The sequence below is a fragment of the Cebus imitator genome, unplaced genomic scaffold, assembly GCF_001604975.1.
Source record: "Cebus imitator isolate Cc_AM_T3 unplaced genomic scaffold, Cebus_imitator-1.0 Scaffold12, whole genome shotgun sequence".
Taxonomy (NCBI): domain Eukaryota; kingdom Metazoa; phylum Chordata; class Mammalia; order Primates; family Cebidae; genus Cebus; species Cebus imitator.
Window position 1 is genome coordinate 11,619,605 of NW_016107327.1, and position 6,268 is coordinate 11,625,872.

The 6,268-nt window shown below is 39.9% G+C and overlaps 1 protein-coding gene and 1 pseudogene across 1 annotated transcript in view; both read right to left on the bottom strand.

Moving 5' to 3' along the window:
• YES1 (YES proto-oncogene 1, Src family tyrosine kinase) overlaps positions 1–6,268 on the bottom strand; it is a 102,767-nt gene that overhangs the window by 82,880 nt on the left and 13,619 nt on the right. The gene's annotated exons all lie outside the window — the stretch shown is intronic.
• LOC119467127 lies at positions 4,583–4,729 on the bottom strand (annotated as a pseudogene).

Here is a 6,268-nt window from a genome sequence, read left to right on the forward strand (position 1 = left end):
ATATATATATATATATATCAATATCATGAAAGATAAACACTGAAGAACTGTTCAGATTAAAGGAGACTAAAGAAACATGACAAATAAGTGCAACACGTATTTCTAGATTGGATTTTGGGTTTTTGTTATAAAGGACAACTGGAAAAAGGTATGGACTACTGTATTAGTTTCCTCGTCACCTTTCCTTTATCATTCCCCCACTAGGGCTGCTGCAGAAAAAAAATGGCTTAAAACAACAAATTTATTATCTCACAGTTCTGGAGGCAGAATGTCCAAAACTAAAGTGTCAGCAAGGCTATGCTCCTCCTGAAACTCTGGATACAATTCCTCCTTGCCTTCTTCTAGCTTCTGATGGTAGCTGGCAATCCGTCCTGCTCCTGGCTTACAGCTGCATCACACCAATCTCTGCCTTTGTTGTCACAAGGCATTCTCTTCGGGTGTCTGTCTTCACATGTGGAGTGTTTTTTTTTTTTTTTTTTTTTTTTTTTTTAAGACAGAGTCTCACTCCGTTGCCCAGGCTAGAGTGCAGGGCACACAGGGTCTCTGCTCAATGTAACCTCCACCTCCCAGGTTCAAGCCATTCTCACGCTTCAGCCTCCCGAGTGGCTGGTATTACAGGTGTGTGCCACAATGCCCAGCTAATTTTTGTATTTTTAGTAGAGACGAGGTTTCGCCATGTTGGTCAGGCTAGTTTCGAACACCTGACCTCAAGTAATCCACCTGCCTTGGCCTCACACTCACAAAGTGCTGGGATTACAGGCATAAGCCACCACACCTGGCCCACGTGTGTTTTTCCTCTTATAAGGACACCACTCATATTGGATTAGAGTCCACCCTAATTTAGAATAACTTCAATGTAACTTAATTGTACCACAAAGATGCTATTTCCAAATAAGTTCCCATTCACGGCTACTGAAGGTTAGGACCCTTTTGGGGAACATAATTCAATCCACAACTGGAAATAGGTAACTGTATTATAGTGATGTTGAACTTCGTGAATTCAGTAATTGTACTGCAGTTGTATATGAAAATATCCTTGCTTTAGGAAATACATATTGAAATATTTAAGGGTACTGACACATGATGCTTGCAATTAACTCTCAAGTGGTGTGGTGGTGGGGACACACATACACACATACCCAAGGAGGGAAACATAAAGGAAATGTGACAAAATGTTAATGACTGGTAAATCTGGATGGAGGGTATCCAGGAGGTCTTTGTGCTACTCTTACAATTCTTCTGTAATTTTGAAATTATTTCTAAATAAACCTGCAACATTATTTACAATAGCAAAGACTTGGAACTAACCCAAATGTCCATCAATGATAGACTAGTTAAAGTAAATGTGGCACATATGCACCATGGAATACTATGCAGCCATAAAAAAAGAATGAGTTCATGTTCTTTGCAGGGACATGGATGAAGCTGAATGCCTTTCAGCAAACTAACACAGGAACAGAAAGCCAAACACTGAATGTTCGCACTCATAAGTGGGTGCTGAACAATGAGAACACATGGACACGGGAAGGGAAACGTCATGTACCGGGGTCTGCTGGGAGGTGGGGGGAAAGAGGAAGGAGAGCATTAGGACAAATACCTAATGCACGCAGGGCTTAAAACCTAGATGACGGGTTGATAGGTGCAGCAAACCACCATGGCAGATGTATACCTATGTAACAAATCTGCACATTCAGCACACATATCCCAGAACTTAAAGTTAGAACAAAAAGAGAAACAAAAAAACAGCCGGGCAAGGTGGCTCATGCCTGCAGTCCCAGCACTTTGGGAGGCCGAGGTGGGTGAATTATGAGGTCAGGAGTTCAAGACCAGCCTGACCAACATGGTCAAACCCCATCTCTACTAAAAAGACAAAAATTAGCCGGGCATGGTGGTGGGCGTCTGTAATCCAGCTACTCAGGAGGCTGAGGCAGGAGAATCGCTTGCACCCAGGAGGCGGAGGTTGCAGTGAGCCAAGATCGTGCTATTGCACTCCAGCCTGAGTGACAGAGTGAGACTCCATCTCAAAACACACACACACACACACACACACACACACACACACACACAAATAATACCTATGAGAAAGTAAAACAAATGTTCAGAGTCTACATAAGCAAATAAAATTGGACCCAGGCGTGGTGGTTCACGCCTGTAATCTCAGCACTTTGAAAGGTTGAGGCGGGCGGATCACCTGAGGTCAGGAGTTCAAGACCAGCCTGGCCAACATGGTGAAACTCTGTCAATTTTTTTTTTTTAATTTTTTTTTTTTTTTTTGGGACGGAGTTTCGCTCTTGTTACCCAGGCTGGAGTGCAATGGCGCGATCTCGGCTCACCGCAACCTCCGCCTCCTGGGTTCAGGCAATTCTCCTGCCTCAGCCTCCTGAGTAGCTGGGATTTACAGGCACGCGCCACCATGCCCAGCGAATTTTTTTTTTTTAAATTTTTAGTAGAGACGGGGTTTCACCGTGTTGACCAGGATGGTCTCGATCTCTTGACCTCGTGATCCACCCACCTCGGCCTCCCAAAGTGCTGGGATTACAGGCTTGAGCCACCGCGCCCGGCTTAATTTTTAAAATATAAAAAAAAAATAAAAAAAGAAAATTGGGATATAAAAGACAATCTCAAAAACTAAACACATCATTTATTTTTAGAAGATACATTATAAAGAAGCCCATCCTTCCTATATAAATCTAAGTAACATTAAATCAAAATCACAATGAAGTTCATATGAAAAAGTAAATGCATATGAATAGCTGAGAAAGTTCTGAAAAGGAAAACAGGAAATTTGTCCTTCTAGGAATCACAACCTCATGGTTAAGAGTACAGGCGCTAGAGTTCCTTGTAATCTGAGTAAATTTAACCTCGTGAAAACTCTTTCTTTATGTGTTAAAGATATCAAGAATACCTAATCCTTGACGGTTTTTGAGAAATGAGTTAGCTAAATATGTTAAAGTATTTATAAGAGGGACTGTCACACAGTCAATTATCAATACACATTAGTGCTGTTGTTATCATGGCTATAATCAGCAGCATCAAGCTATGTGGTATTGGCATAGAAATAAACAAATCAATCAAAAATAAAGAGAGCCCAGAAACAGGCCCAAGAGTAAAAAGAATTTGTAAATGCTAAAAGGTGGCATTTTGAACCAGTGTGAAGATAGATTTAATAACTAGCACTAGTGAGGTATATCATCTGAGGGGAAAAAAAAGAATTCTTGGGCCGGGCGCGGTGGCTCACGCCTGTAATCCCAGCACTTTGGGAGGCCGAGGCGGGTGGATCACAAGGTCAAGAGATCGAGACCATCCTGGTCAACATGGTGAAACCCCATCTCTACTAAAAATACAAAAAATTAGCTGGGCACAGTGGCACGTGCCTGTAATCCCAGCTACTCAGGAGGCTGAGGCAGGAGAATTCCCTGAACCCAGGAGGCGGAGGTTGCGGTGAGCCGAGATCGCGCCATTGCACTCCAGCCTGGGTAACAAGAGCGAAACTCCGTCCCAAAAAAAAAAAAAAAAAAAGAAAAAAGAATTCTTACCTCACAACATACATAAAATCCAGAGTAAAGAGCTAAATGACTTTGTAAGATAAAACAAAAACTTCTAAGTAGAATTTTTAACATCTTTAAGTGGAGAAAATATTCTTGAAAGACAAATTCCAAAAGTTATAGAAGGAACATTATGCACAGGCATGGAAAAAGTCTTTGTAACACAAAGACAAAGAAAGAATTAACATCTATAATATATTGAGGAGTCCCTAAAAATCTATAAGAAAAAGACAAATATCTCAATAACAAAACTGGCAAAAGTTATGAGTAAGCATTTCACCACAAGGAGAGATGTATATGGCCTTCAATTGAAAGAGCAAATTAAAATAATTTTAAGATCTCTTCATATATATAACAAAAATAAAATGATGTTCGGTCAATCCCCCTAAAAACACCGGTAAAACGTCAAAAGAGCTTTAAACCCACTAATATCCCCAGCTCTGTTTATCACCAAAAAGAAAATAGAACACCTATCATGCCATTAGAAAACTTTATCATGGAAAGAGTAAAAAAATAAATAAATAAAACAAAAATAAAACACAGGTAGAAAAGCAATCACTGAGCCATACTGTTAAAAGGAAACTAAGCTTATCAGGTCTGACCACTCACCAACACAAGAAAGTATCACTGACGACCTATATGCAGCATTTACTCAAACTCATAAAGCACTACTAAACAACTGTTAAAAATTACTTTACAGTCTTCCAATTGCTTATAAATGAAAACAAACATCTATTTAACAAACTTTTAAAAAATTTTGTCAGGAATCAAAGGCAACTTTCAGTGTCTTCATTTATTAACATTCACCCTTTAAGGCATCATCTAATCATTCTTCTGGGATATCTGCCTGTCTCCATGATTTCTCTCTTACTGGTAAGACCCTGGAAGTATCAGAAATGTCTTTCAGAACCTTGGGATATAATTCTTCTAGACCTAGAGACTTGAAATCATTTAAAGCTAGATGACTCTTACTATTTTCTTATTATTTGTTTTTAATATCATAAACTTCACACCATGATCTCTTACTTGACAAATGACAGGGGAAACCACAAACATAGTCCCTCACTACTACAAATTCTGCATTTAGGGAAATCACAGGGGTCAACACAACCAGAGTGCAATGGATGAGCCTCACCCTGGAAACCACCTTCACGGTCATGGTATATCCCGTGCCAGATAAGTATATTATCTATTTTCTTTTTGTTTGTTCTGGTTTTTTTTTTTTTTTTAATTTAAAGAGCAACTTCTTGTTACAGAAGTGAGCAGATTAAAAGGAAATATACTAGGTGTTCTGTGTCACCTATTATGTCAAGTTTCCTGAGCCGTAGATTCATGACTTCGTACTCTAGCTATAAGTTTATCTCTAAGAATCATCAATATAGTTTTTCCTTTTCTTAAACATCAGTCATTATAAAAATACTATTCATCCTCTGACAACATCCTAAGAGGTTCACGACCCTCTCTTCTACTTGACATGTGTTATGAGTTCCTCCTTCTAACTTACAGTCTATGCATTAAAACAAAAACAATACCAAAACAAAACAAAAACTAAGACCCAGTTGGAGTGACTGATGGGGTGGGGTAGGCGAAAAGAGGAGATGGTGAGAAGATGCTCTGGGGGTTTGGCTTTAGCTCCAACCTAATTTCTCAATCACTAGAAGTGCTATGTAAATGTACATATAATACCTATAATACCTGTTTTACTGCCCGCCCTCCCTCCCACCACTGTGCTTCCTAACCTTTCATATAAGTAGTTTGGGGCATTTTAAGACTTTTCACTCCTTCAGGGGGTACATTGTCCATTAGAATAGTAAGACTCAATCTTACTGGTTCTCCAATGTTTCCTAAAGTCTAGTGCACACATCTTAAAATCCAGAACTGTCTTTCCTGCTACTTTTAATATAAACCTAAGATGACATGGCTCCTATCTCCAAAGGTTCTTTCTAGAATTTGCATATCACTTTTTTTCTATTGATTCTAATTAAGTTCAAAATAGCAAATATCTTTATAGCTTTACAACCTCAAATATAAAATTAAATTAGTCAGATGCTCTGCTTTAAGAAACACATTTCCAGAAGGTGTTGGACTAACCAGTTGCTTTATACCAATATTGTAGCCTGAATTCAGATACCATCGATACCCATACCTTTCAAATATTCTAACCACATTTGTATAGCCAAATAATATTTTCCATACAGATGTCTAACTTGTGTAACTACTGTACTTTCCATTCCCTTCTGTGACAGAGATAACTACCTGTTCTCCTAAAATTCGTTCTCCCTTTCTATGTATGGCATGCAGTCGCCACTGGCAGGTGGTTGACCTGCCAGGAACTATTTTTCCAGCTCTCCTTACATTCAGATAAATCCATATGACTTGTTATATCAATGTCACAGAAGAGGAAATGATGTGCGTCAGAGTTTTAAAAACTATGGTTGCGAGGCTGGGTACAGTAGCTCATGCCTGTAATCCCAGCACTCTGGGAGGCTGAGGCAGGCAGATCACTTGTGGTCAGGAGTTCGAGACCAGCCTGCCCAACATGGTGAAACCCCACCTCTACTAAAAATACAAAAAGAAGCCAGGCAAGGTGGTGCACGCCTGTAATCCCAGCGACTCAGGAGGCTGAGGCAGGAGAATCGCTTGAACTTAGGAGGTGGAAGCAGCAGTGAGCTGAGATTGTGCCATTGCACTCCAGCCTGGGCAGCAGAGCAAGATCACCTCTC